General features: G+C 45.6%; 1 protein-coding gene across 8 annotated transcripts in view; it reads right to left on the bottom strand.

Annotated features, from left to right (window-relative positions):
• The window catches only part of Nrf1 (nuclear respiratory factor 1), a 104,173-nt gene extending 96,226 nt beyond the window's left edge, over positions 1 to 7,947 (bottom strand). For all 8 annotated transcript variants that reach the window (XM_052173367.1, XM_052173371.1, XM_052173368.1 and 5 more), the window contains exon 1: positions 7,850 to 7,947. The gene's annotated coding sequence lies outside the window, so the exon portion shown is untranslated. The remainder of the gene's footprint in view (positions 1 to 7,849) is intronic.
• Positions 7,948 to 16,918: the final 8,971 nt, after the last annotated feature.

Genomic DNA, 16,918 nt, shown 5'->3' with positions numbered 1-16,918 from the left:
AAAACTGTCTCCTAATCTAATTTCAAATGCCAAAGATTTGAATAAAAAACTAAAAATGACCAGTTATTAAAATTTCAGAATGAAGTACTCTGGAAACCACACAGCTTTTGTTTTGTTTGTTTGGGTTTTGTTGTTGTTGTTGTTGTTGTTCTTAAAAAAAATGGCTTGCTTATTTATTTATTTACTTTTATTTTTTCAAGATAGGACCTCTCTATGTAGCCCTGGATATCCTGAAGTCCTGGGTAGATAGAACAGGCTGACCCGGAACCTAGAGAGATTTGCCTGCCTCTGCCTCTCCAGTGCTGGGATGAAAAGCATGTGCTACCACATACAGCTTGGAATATTTATTTGTAAGGAATATGTTTGAATGCATACATTTCATTCATGACTTTAAAAATGTCAACACTAGGCAATGTGTTAGCATTAAGCTGTCTAGAATATCAAAGTATTCTATTCTACAATCATATCTCAAAGGCTCTAACAAAACAAGAGTAGTATTTTTATTTCATGATCACATAAATTAAGTAAGGAGAGCAAATATCTTACCACATTATCATTAAGATGAAACAATTGTCTACTGCAGAAAATCTCAACGTTATAAGCAATTCTTGCTGGGTGGTGGTGGGCACACATCTTTAATCCCAGCTTCTGAGGTGGCAGAGACAGGCCAGCCTGGTCTAAAATGAGTTCTAGGACAGACAATGCTACACAGAGAAATCTTCTTGAAAAACAAAAAAAAAGTAAATAAAAAGATTTTTTTTAACTTAGAATCCTTTTTTCCTCTGAACACAATCTGTGAACCAATTTGTTTTCTTTAAAAATCTATTTTTCGGGGGCTGGAGAGATGGCTCAGTGGTTAAGAGCACTGATTGCTCTTCTGACGGTCCTGAGTTCAAATCCCAGCAACCACATGATGGCTCACAACCATCAGTAATGAGATCTGACTCCCTCTTCTGGAGTGTCTGAAGACAGCTACAGTGTATTTACATAAATAAGTAAATAAATCTTTAAAACAAAACAAAATTAAAATTACAAAAATAGTAGTGAGTGCTCCCTCCAGAGTCTACCGTATCTACTGTGCATGAACAGTCTAACACTGGTGTGAATCCTGGAGGGTAAGACCCACATGGAATCGGCCAATCGCTGCCTAAGCCCTGCTCCGTCCTCCAGCCCTCCAGCAGGTATCACGGTGTGTATGAATGTGCATGCACACAGTCAGAGGACAATCAGTGGCAGCTCTGTCCTCCACCACGTGGGTGCTCAGGCAGGAAGTTAAGCGCCTTTACGTGCTGAACCATCTTGCCAACTCAACTTTTCACTTCTCAAATGCCTAATCTCGGTCTTATCCCGATGAATTCTCTGTAGTATTTCACGCAGCTGAGCTCAGGACACCCTCTTTGGGCCTCTGGGGCATTCATGTAAATGTGGGGCACATAGACTCACATGTACCTGTAAATCTTTTTTAAAGTGTTTTGTCTTCACTCTGGATTGTACATCTCACATTCTCTATGACATTAGTTGATGAGTGAAAATCTTCCACTTCCAAATCTCCTTGAGTTACAATCAATTCCCACAGAACTCAACACATCTGGATTCCTTCTCCATTGCTGTTCTTCCTCCATGTTCTCTACCTTAAGGGCAACATAGCCATCCACTAACTAGACTACAGACCTCAACTCCTTGTAGTCAATGGTCACACAAGCCACATATTTCCCAGCATCTGTCCCCTCTGACAGTACAATCCAAGTCTCAAACATTTCTAGTCTAATGTTCTATGTCAGTCTTTAAAACACCAGTGTGTGCTAGGGGTGCTGCTGAGTGGTACAATGCTTGGCGGAGGCCCAAGGGTTTGGCCTCAGCACTCAGCACCGCCAGCACAGTTTCTGACTGAATGCTAACTCTCCTGGATGCCTTAGCCCCCGCAAGCACACAGAATAAAACCTATGCTCTTGTGAGTGCCGATTATCAAGTTCTCAGACTTTCCCAATCAAAGTTCCAAATGGAAACTTCATCTTGCACACGCTTCAAGTACAAGTAAAATCCACTTTCTGTTTCTCAAGGTGCACAACTGTTAGATTCCCCCCTGCCTATCAGTCCTCCTCAGACTCTACTTAATACACATAATCCTCCCTAATGGCTTCCCTTTGTCATGGTCCCTCCCCAAAAACTAATTGCTCCCTATTCCCACATCATTTTCTTTACCCTTTTTTATTTTCTACAAGCTGTACAAGAGTCAAGTTCATCTTTCCCCTACAATATAAGGCCCAAATTTTGTGACTCTGGTATCTTGTATGGGCCTAGAAATCCATCTTTAATGTTTGACAATGGCAAAAGTTTAAAAGTGAGGACACACTCACTCCAGGAGCTTAAATTCTCGATGGAGGATATGGCCTCACCCGCTTTTAAACATAAAACAGGAATTCAGCTCTGTGTTTCCTGCTCCCTGTTTCTAGTCCACTGCTTAAATAGCTTTAAGCAGTGTTTCAGAGACATTTCCTCACTTCCTCTTGTTCTCTGTAGCTTAGCTGCAGCCTAACCACATTAACATGCAGCAGCAGGGGCAGCAGCAGCAGCACTCTCCTAAGTTCTAAAAAGCTTACAATTGCCAACAGTAAAATGCAGGCTCCTTAAAAAATGGTCTTAACAGATGCACACAAAGCTCACTCTTCAAAGGCATTCTGGAAGGGGCGCAGTTCATCCAGCAGGCACTGCTTAAAGGGATGTCAACAAAGTACTGACTTAGATATTAGCCAAACTTTGCACATCTGAAACAAAGGACATCAACTAAACTTAAAAAAATGATTTACCCACTGAACCATCTTGCTGACACGAGCCTGAACAGCATACTTCACCCATCTAGCAGGCAATACAGTCTCCACAAGTAGCTGAACTCACCAAACAGATGGTCCATACAGAGTGGCTCCTGTAGCTTCTTAGAAAAACTATTATCCCTCCAAAATCAGAGACCAATCTAATCACACACGCAGAAGCCTACAAACACACGCCCTTACTAGATATGGCTTTGTCTACTTCAGGAAAGTATGTGATGATGCTCTGGGCTTCAGGAGACCCTGCTGTCAACATGGTCTCCTCAGACCCTGATGAGTGGCAATACTGACTTGTCTTAAAGGACAGCGTGCTGCATGGACCTTGTCTCGTTTTTGAATGTGCTTGAGTAGCTCCAAAAAGTTTAGTTTTTCTTCAACTCAAACGTGGTTTAATGTCTGTAAGTGTGAACACATTAGGACGGCTAAGCATAAAGACCACATGGTGAAGCCTCTAAGTCTTGAAGTACACTGAGGAGAGATTGAAAGACATTAGCCTAATTCTGAACTGTCTGGGGTAGAGGGTATACTCCAAGACACACATACTCTATTCACTTTCCTTTCAGAGTCAAAAATTCACTTTCTCAGTGAATTTCACCATATCACATTAAATAACTTCAAAGCATTCTTATTGCTACAAGATTCAAAGTTTCCAACTGTTTAGTATAGTTGTGGTCTAAAAATACCTGTTCATTTGTTTCAACTCTTACTATTTCCCTTCCAGCCTGTTCACCTTAGAATAATGATGCGTAAGTATAACCAAGAGCTAGGATGTAGCCCAATTGTTTAAAGCGCTTGCTTACCCACGCAAGAAGGTACGTGCCTTTAATCCCAGTATCTGGAAGCTTGTAGCAGATTTAGAAGTTCAATGTCAAACTCAACTACAAGTTCTAGGCCAGCCTGGGATAGACAAATCCTTATCTTAAAAAACAAAACAAAACAAAAGTAGAAAGATGGTTCAGCAGTTACAATCACTGCCTGCTCTTTCAGAGATCCTGAATTCAATTCCCAGCAACCATATGGTGGCTCACAACCATCTATACTGAAATCTGATGCCCTAACCCTGGCATGCAGACAGAACACTACATCAAAACAGTTTTGGGCCTCAATGACCAAGAGCACTGACTGTTCTTCCAGAGGACCCAGGTTCAAACCCCAGCACCCACAGGGCAGCTTACAACTGTCTTTTAATTCCAGAATCTAACACTCTCACATGGACATACAAGCAGGCAAACACCAATGCACATTAAAAAAAAAAAATCAAAACAAAAACAGGCTGGAGAGATGGCTCAGTCGCTAAGAGCACTGCCTGCTCTTCCAAAGCAGCACAGTCCACTTCCCAGCACATTACTCTTGCTGGGTAGATCAGGAGCACCTGTAATTTCAATTCCAGGCTTTGATGCCTTCTTTTGGATTCCAGAGAACCCAATTGGTTCTCAGTATTCACATGTCCACACACAATACAACTGCCTGCAACTCCAACTCCAAGGGATGTGATGCCCTCTTCTGGCTTTTACCAGCACTGGATATGCAAGTAGTACAGAGACAAATATGCAGGCCAAACACTCATAAGAAAGAAATGATGCTACTACATAGCACACAGGCGGGAAGATCTCTAGACAACCTACTTCTACTACTTCCTCCTCCTCTTTGCTAGAGACTGAACCAAGTGCCTTCCTCAAGTTAAACATAGACACTACCACTGATATATACCACCAGGCCCTAAGAATGTATTTCTAAAAGAAACTTATAAGCATGTGCCTTTTAAACTGCTATTTTACTGAGGGATGGTAGAAAACTGAATTTGGTAAACTCGGGCTGAAAACAAAATGCTGTCTTATGTTCTAATGAAAACATGACGTATGAACAACTAATGTTCTATAACAGAACATTTCCTTAAATGCCTTTCATAAGACCACAGGCTGGTGTGAGATTGATCTTTTAAATTATATATATGCACACATACATACATGTACATGCATATATAATGAGCATCATACAGTCACAGACAAACACCTAAAGTAAAAGATGCCATTTTTGGAGAACCTGGACTTCTCAAGTCGGGAGGACAGAGCAGACACATTTGTGAAACTCAGCAGCACACAGAGTTCCCCCTCAAGCTCCAAGCTGGAGTAGGTGAGCAAGTGTGTCTCAGTATGGAGTGCTGGAGCTGGTCCAAGAACCTGAAGAGTTGACAGGTTAACTTCCTGTGGAGGGTGCTTCTCAAGACTGACAGTTTATCTCCCCCCACCTCCATCCTACACAGAAATATATCAACATGCCTTGCTATGATTTTTTTGGTCCTGAAACAAAACCCAACTTCAATAATCGCTGTTCATCGTCACTATTCTTCCAACATTTACTGAATGTCTTCTTGAAAATAAAAATATATAAAAATGTCAGCTGGATGCTGTGGTACACACCTTTAGTCCCAGCACTCTAGAGGCAGAGAAAGGCAGATCCTTTGAGGCCAGCCTGATCTACAAGGCAAGTTTTAGAACAACCAAGGGTACTTAGCTACAAACAAACAAACAAACCCAAGCTATTATAAAATTGTAATTCTAAACCACAAGAACCCTAATTTTCCCTTAAAAGATACATGCTTCTTTTTGTTTCCCATAAAATGCTTTGTACAGAAAAGCCAGGTCTGATTTAAAATACAGTACACCAGCAAAGAAATTCACGAGTTTAAATCACGGGGTTGTTGGCCTTCACCTCCCTAACTAAATTAGCAAGGTGTGTGTAATTATGCTTTAATAAAACAGAAAACCCACAGCCTTAGATCCCACTGAAATATGTATGAAGGCCAAGGGAAATCTGAAATCCCTTCTATAATCCTTCCATAATTCCGGTATTTTTGTGAAAACACCTAATTTGAGTTGGCTGATTTTAGTTAAATGAGAATATAAACCACTCACTAGTTAACAAAAAGTCATCTTTCATATAGCTGGGCGTGGTGGGGCACGCCTTTAATCCCAGCACTTGGGAGGCAGAGGCAGGTGGATTTCTGAGTTCGAGGCCAGCCTGGTCTACAGAGTGAGTTCCAGGACAGCCAGAGCTACACAGAGAAACCCTGTCTCAAAACAAACAAACAAAAAAATCCAAAACAAAAAAACAAAACAAAAAACAAAAAGGTCATCTTTCCTTCTGTAGGCAGAGTTTGAGATTATAATGAAATCAAGGCTTTATAAATAAAGTGGGCTAAAAGACTATTGTTTTGTTTCGGAGTAAATTAGGTACCCAATTGAAAGCAACAGTCTTAACTCCTATCAGACAAACAAACAAACAAACAAACAAAAGGCAGCCAAAGTCGGGCAAAGCCCTGGGATAGATTCCCAGCAAAGCACAAAAAAGTGAAGGGGAGGGGCAACACCTTCCCAAAAATCTACACTCAATGAATTACAGTAAGTCTGCACCCAGTAAAGTCAAGACATTACACATGACGATTATACATTTAGTTTCGTACTCATAACTAATCATAGTTTTACTACTTTACAGGGTAACTTGTCAAGAACTTTCAAATAATGGTAGGGAGTCAAGACACAACTGAATGAAAAAACTAAACCAACACTCGTATTAAAAAAAAAAAAAAAGTATCTCCAATGTTTTCCCCTCTTCCCTTCCCCGGAGTGAGGAACAATCCAGTAACTTACTGTTCCAGACTAAAGGATCTGCTGACGACTGGGAAAGGGACCACTCCTCCACGGACAAAAGCTGAACCCAATCTCCTACAGAGCACTGTCCCAACTGACAGCTTCACTCCCACCAACTTTCTCCCAATAAATGACGTTTAAACACTTACTAAAATGTAAATTTTGCTCTGCCTACTTAAAAAACTCGGCCCAGCCGATACCAACTAAAATGTAAGTCAAAGTACAAGATATTTTAATGGTTAGGAAGATGGGATGACCTGTTAAGAGCTCCTCCAACTGGTCAGAGCAGATATCCTTTGAAGCTCTAACAACATTAATATATGTTTAACAATTTCAAGTTCTGGTGGACAGTCAGATGCACCCAACAAACTTTGGGGCCAGCAGCAACGACACAACAGGTGAGAAACAGTGGACATTACTACAGAACATGCAATGGCAAACCCATGAATCCTCGAAAGCCTGGGGATATGGGGGAGAATCAAGCACACGACCATCCCAGACCCCCTGTTTTAACCGAGGCAAAGGCTCCGTTCCTTCTGAAGGGGTGCGCCACCTCCCCCTCCTGTACCCCGGGGACCACCACGCCAGTCCCGGGAAGAACCCAGGCCCTTCGGTGGGTATCTCCGCCGTAGAGGAAAACACAATGTCGCTCGTTATTTCTGCGTACAAAAGGACTTTGCGCCCTCCTCCTCGAACTGCCGCCTAGGCGCCTCCTCACAACTTGCAAGAAGGTGGGCAGCGCGCCATATTCAGCGCCCCCCAGTCCACCTGGGTAACCATCCCACGCCACCCCGGCGGGAGGGAAGCTTCGGAGGTCGCCCGGCCGAACCACCAGCCTCCTCTCCCGCCAGAGACAGCCACTCCCGCGCCCCGCCCGGCCGCGCTGTGCCACCGGCGGGCCAGAGCCGGGAAGAGCCGAGGGGGCGAGCGCCGAGCCGCCGCTCCGGTCCCGCGCAGCCCACCCACCTCCCGCTCCCGGGCCCGGCGCGCTCTCCCGGGCCGCCCGCTCCCGAGCCCGTGGGGGAAGGCCAGGCCCGGGGTTCCACGGCGCGGAGGAGGCCGCGGCCGGGAGAACCCGAGGCGGTAGGGGAGGCCGGAACCCTGGGGCTCTTGGGAGGGCAGCCGCCTCCCTCCCGAGCCCGCCAGGACGCCTGGGGCCTAGTGCGGCCTGCGCATCCTCGGGGTGGCGGTTTGGCTGGGCCGGGCTCGGGCCCCCCGCCCCAGGCAGGCCGAATCCGGCGGGGGCCCAGGCCCCGAGCCGGGGGCGGCAGGGTGCCGGCTGCGGGGCGGGCCGGCCGGCCGGCGGGCGGGCGGCGTGTTGCGGCTGCGCCGGGGCTGAAATAGCTGGAGATTGCGCGGTAGGGCACTCACCTCAGAGCGGCTGCGCTACCGTGGGCCTGCGCCGTGGAGACTGCGACCGCGCCGGCTCCTCGCAGCCTCCTGCCACCAGCGGCAATGGCGAGCGCTGCCGCCTCTGCCGCCGCCGCCGCCGCCGAGGAGGGGGAGGGGAGGGAGGAGGCACGCACGCGACGCACGGCTCAGCTTCCCCGCCCGGAGACCGCCATGATGGCGAGGCCGACACGGCTGTGCGGCCCCAGGGAGGGGGCTTTCGGTGGGGCTCTCGCAGCCCCCGGCCGCCTCGTCGGCCTCTCGTGCCGCTCTGCAGCGCTGGCTGGGGCCGGAACCAGGAGGGCAGCTGGATAAGCAAATCGAGGACGGGGCGGCGAAGTGGCTCATGCTGCCCAAAATGGTTGCTAATCCGAAGGGGCCCTCCGCTCGCTGCCGAGCGCGGGGAACTGGGACCTCCGCTCCAAAGGGGCTCCCCCACATTTTACTCGGCGCGCCTTGCGTCGTCACCTCGACCCCTCTCTGGGATGAGCTTGGTTTCTCTGTTTCAAAACCCTAACCAGATCTTTAAACGGGAAAGTTTTGTACAAAGCAATATGGTAATTTATTCTCCCGTTCGTTAGACCAACATTTCTAAGGGGCCCCTTTCTATACTGGATGCTGTTGTGGGTGCTCTAAAGTGCACCTGTCAGCACACCAAGGCTCTACTTAATAAAAATAAAAAATTAAGTTCTTGCCCTTGCTTTCTTGGCGCTTATATGAAACAATAGGGTGTTCTAGTCCTATGCCTAACAAGTGAGTAGACAGTGGGAAAATATGAGGCTGGAGACATGGGGTAGTTTGGGTTGCTTTTGTTATGTCAGGAGTCAACCATCAGAACCACTGATTCCCAGCTCCAACTGAAATCTAGAATCTGACTGTGTTAACCTACTCCAAGAACCTGCAATTTTAACACTTCCTGGAGATTAAGTCCACACTAGATAATTATAAAATGCCCCATGTGGCATCAGAAAACAGCTTAACAAATAAGGAAACATTTTTAATTGGATACCTTTTGTGTTATGTTTTTTGTTTTTTTTTCCCCAAGACAGGGTTTCTCTGTGTAGACCAGACTATCCGGGAACTCTGTAGACCAAGCTGGCCTCGAACCCAGAGATCATCTGCCTCTGCCTCCCAAGTGCTAGAATTAAAGGCCTGGTGCACCACTGCCTGTTTTAACTGAATGCCTTTTCCCCTTAATTTTTTCTAAACCAAACCAATGTCACTGACACCACCCATCCCTGTAGGAATAATGTCTGCTCTTTCTAATTTGCCTCAATGATTTTTTTAAGAGATAGGGTCTCAACTATGTAGCCCAGGATGGCCTGAAACTCATCATAAAGACCAGATTGACCTGGCCTCTAACTCAGAGATTTTTATCCTGTCCTTGCCTTCCAGGTTCTGGAATTAAAGACATATACCCTATGCCTGGCCATCCAAAGACATCTTTCAAGCGCTGTTGCCTGGTTTCCTGTCCTTACTTTGGTTCAGGCTGTTTTCTTACAGAGATGCTGCACTTAGACCCACCCCTCACAGTCTCCCAGCTACTGGGCTTGTTCTCCCCAGTCCCTTCTGCACACAACGTCACGTCAACGTGAATGGAATTTTTTGTTAGTTTGTTTTTGGTTTTTTGAGACAGGGTTTCTCTGTGTAGCCCTGGCTGTCCTGGAACTCACTCTGTAGACCAGATTGGTCTTGAACTCAGAAATCTGCCTGCCTCTGCCTCCCAAGTGCTGGGATTAAAGGCATGCGCCACCATTGCCCGGCAGATTTTTTTTTTAAATAAGTAAAGCAGATTGCGTTATTTCCATGTTTGGTATATCTACTGTCCAAAATCCTTGAAGGTGGCTTTGAGAAATTAAGTAACCTTACCCAGGGTGCCCTCTCTGACTTCACCTGCCTGTCTCTCTCTCAGGCTACAGAAGAACTGGGAAGGCGTTGGATCATATATGTCAAGGAGTACTACGCCTCTGCTCAGAGCATTGCTCACGGCTGTCTTCTCGCCTGCTAGAACTTTCCATCAGAACAGCTTGATACTCCTTTAGTCTCAGCGGTGCTTTCATCCCCAAGCCTGGGTGCTTGACCTTTCCTTATTACACAGGACTAACCTGCTTCATCAGTATTCTCCCTTCTCTGTTTATAATGGCTTCAGTAGCCCAACCTGACCTCCCTCACATGCCTGAGGGTGACCTTTCATCCTGGTCTCCCAAGTTGGGGGGAAACCAGGCCTGGGCTATCGTGCTCAGTTAATGTGTGCTGGGGATCGAAACCAGGACCTCACGCATGCCAGGCAAAACTTCAGACAACTGAGCAACGTCCTGTCCTCAGCCCCCACACTCTCCCTCTCATTCCATTCTCCATTACTACAATGGTCCATTTGACAGATAAAGAAGCCAAAACCTGTCGATGTCACTTGCCTCAACTTAGATGGAACCGGTCCTGATCCTAACCCTACCAGAGCTTTTAGATGGTAATTCACACCCACTCACAAAGCACAAGAGAAACTTAGTGTCAGACAGGATTAACTTCTGTGAAACTTTTGGCATTTTGTACTACAAATGTTCTACTTTTACAAATATTAGAAAATACCAAATTATGCAGAATATTCATTACTAGGGCTAATATGATGAGATGAACGCTGTAACGTTTTCGTCACCCTTAGATTAGTTCTGTACAGTCTTAAGATTCGATGACATTAAGCGTCCCAAACAAATTGAAATTACTGCCTGAAAGATAAGCTAGCTGATGTTTCCATGAGAATGGGGGTTCCTGTCTTGGCAGGTCAAGGCTGCCTCTTGACCAGAGGCTTGTTTTGTTTTTGTTTTTTTGTTTTTTGTTTCTTGTTTCTTGTTTTGTTTTGCTAAGTTCAAACACACCAAGTCCTTTGTATGCAAATCTTATGTCCACAGGTTCTCAGACCTGCCCTACACATTTCGGCTCTCCTGGGTCCTCTTTCCTACTTCTTTCTGAATTTATTGATTAGGTGATCAATAAAATTCTGGAAGCTTTTACCCAAATACCTCATCACCCTCTTGATTAGACCTGACTGAGCTCGTTGGGTGACAACGTTTGGCATTCTTTTTCTGTTCGTCTTCATATTCCAATGACAGAAAGAAAAAAGGTAGACGAGGAGGCCTCAGGATGCTCCAAGCTTATCAAGCAAACATGGTGACCTGAGTTCAGTCCCTGGACCTGAACCACACTATGGAAGCAGAGACCCTACTCCCAAAAGCTGTCTTCTGCCTTGTGCCTGCCACGCTATGCACACCTTTACATGACCACAGTCATTTTTATTTAACCTAGAGGGTACTAATGGCCTCCTTGAGTACTGAGGTTTAACTTAGTATGACAGATAGCATGTGGCAATGTTGAGCAAGGGTAACATTAACAGTGCAGCTTCACTGGGGATCAAACGTGGAGACTCCTGTCTCTCTATCTCATTATCCCCTCCAGGTAGAGGCAGTCTGGGATCAAATTTTACTCTGCTATACTTGTCCCCAAAGCAGAAGAAAATCTTGTTCAACTTGAGAAACTATGAAGTAAGTTCCATTTTTTTTTTCTGGGATTTTAAAGACCAGCTTCCTCGTATTATTGAGAAGTGACAAGGGCTATCTTTGACATTCAAAGAGGCAGTCCAGCCAGGTCATGCATCATTTTACACACACACACACACACACACACACACAGAGAGAGAGAATCGACAGATCCTTGGACTAAACAGGTTTGGAGGTTTGGACAACTCCAGCACTGGGCAAAGGCTGCAAATAACAATTCTGTCAACTAGTTTGGGGTAACTCTGTCTTGCTAAGAAATAAACTTTAAGGGATGGAGAAATGACTCAGCAGTTAAGAGCACTGACTGCCCTTCCAGATGTCCTGAGTTCAAATCCCAACAACCACATGGAGGCTCACAACTATCTATAATGGGATCAGATGCTGTCTTATGGTGTGTCTGTGTCTGAAGACAGCTACAGTGTACTTACATATAATAAATAAATCTTTTAAAAATATATGCATATATATATTAAAAAAGAAATAAACTTTAAGACTCTTGTTTGAGGGGGCTGGAAAGATGGTTTAGTGGTTAAGAGCACTGATTGGACTTCCAGAGGACCCAGGTTCAAATTCCCAGGACCCACATGGTAACTCATAACTGTCTGTAACTCCAGTTTCAGGGGATCTGACACCCTCACACAGACATACATGCAAGCAAAACACCAATGCACATAAGATTTTTAAAAGATAAAGTAAAAATTATCTTTTTTAAAAAAAAGACTACTACTTGGGCATTGATGGCGTGGGAGGGTAGACTAAAATGACCAGTGTCTAGCCTGTTCTACACTATAGCTTGGGAGCAGATATCTGTTTAATTACTCAGTTTTTATTTTATTTGGTTTTATCATTGTTTCCTGGGACCTCACTGAGTAGAGATGGCTGGTTAACACAGGACACCAACATTCCTAGGTGACCAGTCATAGCTTTTCCATACTATCTTTATATCAGTCACTGAAAAGATGCTCTGAAGTCTTCTCACTGGTGGGGATCGGGGCAGAGGTAGCTAACAGAGATGGAAAGGAAAGGACCAATGTAAACACAGGAAAATTCAATACTGCTTGGTAACTGAGGAGATGGCTGAAGGGCTAAGAGGGCAGAGGACGGCGCTGATCCAAGGTTTTCAGGACAGAATGGTGAACGGATGCAACTGAAAGTGTCCTGACCTTGCCGAAAGGGAAGTCAGTTTAGATACAGGAAATGTCTGGTTTCCAGCAGGCTGAATGGTGGCTGGCGATAGAGAAACCTGCAGCTTTAGGATTCCCCTGGCATAGCCAGCAGCTTGGAATGCAATTGGTAAAGACACAAGAACAACTGGCTGAGTACAACCTGTCAGAAGCCAGGGGCAAATGGGTGGAAGGAAGGGTCTGAGAGAGGCTGAGAAGTTTCATTTTGGAAGTGGGTTTTGTTTTGAGTGTGGTGGAGTGTGTTTTCCAGTACTAGCTCCCCAATACTCAGCTAATAGTTCTGAAGAAGTGCTCCCTTTAAAAGGGGACCATTTCATCATTCCATTTATTCATTCACCTTTAAGTATGACTGACCAGCTCAATCGTGTCCCTTTCTGGAAACTGCCCTCGTAGAATGCTCCTACTGATCTTGCCTATTTTATGAGCCTCCCTCTCCCTGGCTCCCATTCCTGGTGCTCATCTGGCCAGAACTGTGTGTTTTCCATCCCAGGAGTTTAGAAGAGCTGGCTAAGACTCAGAGACTAGAAACTGAGCGCCAGGTCTCATTCTTGATGAAGCCTTGGAGATAAAAGGTCACGAACACTACCAAGGTCCCCAGGACTATCCTGGTCCATCATTACCTTGAGATCACAGGTGACTGGTCCAAAAATAGGTTCCTGGCTTAAAGTAGACCAATTAGATTCATTAATGGAGATTTTGAAACTGAAATTGAAAAATCTCACATTGTCCCCCTCCTCTCCCCCCTTGTTCCTCCTTCCCTCTCTCTGTTTCTGTACTTGAGTTACATCTTAGACATTGTGGGAGATGCAGCCAGAGACCATTTTCTACCCAAATAACTGAGAAACATGAAGTCTATCAGTAATGCGAAGAGAGGCAGAAGTGCAGGGAGAGGGAGCCCGAGGGAGGGGAAAGAGGTTCCTGGTGTGTCGACTGGACTTTAGAATCGCACAGGAGACATCTTTCCGGACATGTCTGTGGGGGTATCTCCAGAGAGGTTTACTGGGGAAGACTGACCCAGCCTCAATGGGCTAGGAATGGGGTGGAAGACCACCCCATGGGCTAGGTCCTGGACCAAATAAAAAGGAGAAAACAAGGCAAACACCAGCTCTTTTCTTCCTGACTGAGGTTGTGATGTGACAGGCCTGGCCAGCTGGACTGCATCCTCAAACCGTGAGCCAAAATCAAAGCATCCCTTCCTCCTGGGGGGAGGGGTTGTTTCTTGTCAAGTATTGGTCATGCAGATGAGCAATGTGTGTGTGCCCCGAGGCTCCTGCCTGGTCTCCTCCTGAGCTGTAGTACCTCCCCCTTCGACCCCCACCTACAGATGTACAATGTGGCTTCTTGAGCAGCCCCTAATAAATTCTGCTTTTCCTGAAAGCACTTCGAATCGGGTTTCTAATGGCCTGAGGCGCTAAGGAGCCCACAAGAACCAAGGGCAGTGCCTTCATAAAGGCTTAGAGCAGAGGGCAGCCTGCATTCCAATTGCCATGGCTAGGGGCAGAGCACACTTTAGGGATGGAGCCAGCCACACTCTTGGGGTTTAGAGGAGGCCTAGGCAAGGCTAGGACTGGAGAGATGCAGAGAGTCATGGAGAGCACAGGATCATTTGAAAGATTTATTTTTTATTTTTATTTTAAATTATGTGTAAGTAAATGCGGTTACCCGAACAGGCCATAGGGATCAGATCCTCTGTAGCTGGAGTTCTAGATGGTTATGACACACCTGCCATGGGCACTGGGAACCAAACTTGGGTCATCTAGGAGATCAGGAAGTGCCCTTAACCACTGAACCATCTCTCCAGTCAAGCCTAGGTGCCACCTGCTCTTGGGGGTTGTGGATGTGGGGGTCAGCACTGACCAAGTCTGGGGGTGAGCATCTCCACGTCCTGCACATGGGTGGCTTGCTGGGCTCACTGTCGTCTAGCTTTGCTCACAGTGGGGTCTGGGAAGGCTTCATAAGAAAGCTGGTAAGCTGAGCTGGACCCGGGAGGAGGAACAACAGGACCTGGGGGCCATGGTGTATGCATGCCTCAAAGTAAATTAGGGATGTTCCAATCTCCGGCAGTCACCCTGTCACCCTCCGGGGTCACCAGACTACAGGGTGACTAAGTATCTGAGGCCAGAAGAAGCCAAGACCAAGAGGAAAGGGAGAACAGAGTTTCTGGGAGTGTGTGTGCTGCTAAATCCCTTCCCGGGGCGGGAGGGGGATGCAAACGGAGTCTACCCCCCTCCTCCAAGGTCCCAGCAACAACCTCAAGCAGAAGGTCTTCACCAAAGCTTTGGTAAAACAGGAGTTTCTTGGAGAATAGGTGAAGGGTGTGAGTGTTCTTCCCTTAAAAAGCCAGAAAGTCTTTATCCATTATAAGGATATGAGAACTTTCCCCATAGCCAAAGCTATGTAAATGGACCCCCGCACCCCCAGTCTTCCCTGGCCTATATACTCTAGCCCCTCCCTAAGGTCACATGCAATTGAGACAGAGTTATGTATAACAGGTGGTAAGAGACTCAACACTAAGATGATGGTCTGTGACTCTCCCCAACCCTTCATGAAGGACTGGGATAACCCTTTTCAAGGGAAGACACAGCTGAACTCCCCAAGATGGTATTTGTGTGGCTTGGAGGACAGTCATGAACACCAAAGCACTGAGAAAAAAAATGTGCCTCTTCTTTTCTTCTTCTTCTTCTTCTTCTTCTTCTTCTTCTTCTTCTTCTTCTTCTTCTTCTTCTTCTTCTTCTTCGTCTTCTTCTTCTTCTTCTTCTTCTTCTCTTTCTCTCTCTCTCTCTCTCTCTGTGGGGGTGGGTGGGTGGGGGTGTGAAAAATAAGGGCATAGGATTTTGTTTTAGGAAAAGCTCTTCAAGTGCACATAATCTCTGGTGGGCAGGCACTTGCATGCAGAGTTTCAGTTGCTTCAATCAGCTGATTCAATACTCCGGGTAAGGTGCTAAGGGCACTAGGGTAAACAAAGGCTGGAGTGTTGCCACGGTAACAGAGGTCAGGGCCTGGGAAGCAGTGCACAGTGTGTGCACACCTGTACATCTGATGGTTTGCTTGTTTAAGTTGTTTTTCGAGACAGGGTTTCTCCGTGTAGCCCCAACTGTCCTGGAACTCGCTCTGTAGACCAGGCTGGCCTTGAACTCACTCAGGCTGCCTCCCAAGTGCTGGGATTACAGGCATGCACCACCACCACCAGGCTTGTACATCTGATTTTTTTTTTAAATGGAAAGGATAACATGTGAATTAACAAGCATTCTCATATTTGCAAAAACTGTATACAGTTGTGAACTACATGATAATGTTTTAGTCAATTAAAAAAACATATACACTGGTCATCTCAGAAGGTTATATGGTCTATGTGTACAGAGGTGTACCCTGTAATGTGAGCATTTCTGCTCAGAGAGGAAGAGTATGGTACTTTTGAGGCCAACCTGGGCTACCTAGCAAGACTCTGTCTCAAAAAACCAAGCTATTGTGTATAAGTGAGATATGCTAATAAAAGCATAATCACATTACTGGAGAAATGGAGGGAGGGAGATAAAGAACTCAGGGCCACCCTCAACTGAGTTCAAGACCAGTTGGGACTGGATCTCATTAAATAAATAAATAAATAAATAAATAAATAAATAAATAAATAAATAGTCAGGTTCAAGTGTTCGAAGGAGACTCTATGAATTTAAGGTTATCCTGGTGTACATAGCAAGTCCCAGGCCAGTCAAAACTACGGTGAGATCCTGCCTCAAAAAAATAAAGAAAAAAAAGCTAATCCAGCCTATTGATGCTGTGTCATGGTGGTTCACAGTACAGATGTGTTTCATGTTCCCACAACTATGAAACCACCTAATGATGAGTTACGAGATGCATATGACTGTGTGTTCCTAAAGACATGTACACAAAGCAGTAGCAATAATGGCCTGTTAGGACAGCAGATTGGTATCTGGAGGCCATTAGTCAGAGAGGGTCTTTTTAGAGTTTACTATTTGAATATTTGGACCCTTGAAGCATTTGGATACATCACCTAGCAAAAAACAATTCCTGAAAGTTACCTAAACAAAACTAATACCCAATTGCAAAGATGACAATAGCCATCGTCAGGTGACAAAAGCTATCAACAGAAATAATGAACTCAAGAAGAGAGGTTCCTTTGAGGAAAAAGAACACTATATTGGACAGGACCTGAGAATGCCAGCCGGCTGCCTCCAGGTGAAGGCCAGCATGCAGTGTGGGACTTAGCGACACTCTTAAAGGCCATAGGCCAGAACTGTTTCTAAACTGGTGGAAACAGATGTCAGAACTCATAGCGTATGAGAGTGGTGGCAGCT

The sequence above is a fragment of the Apodemus sylvaticus genome, chromosome 2 (assembly GCF_947179515.1).
Source record: "Apodemus sylvaticus chromosome 2, mApoSyl1.1, whole genome shotgun sequence".
NCBI lineage: Eukaryota > Metazoa > Chordata > Mammalia > Rodentia > Muridae > Apodemus > Apodemus sylvaticus.
The sequence above is the reverse complement of the archived record's forward strand: the minus strand, read 5'-3'. Positions and strand labels throughout refer to the sequence as shown.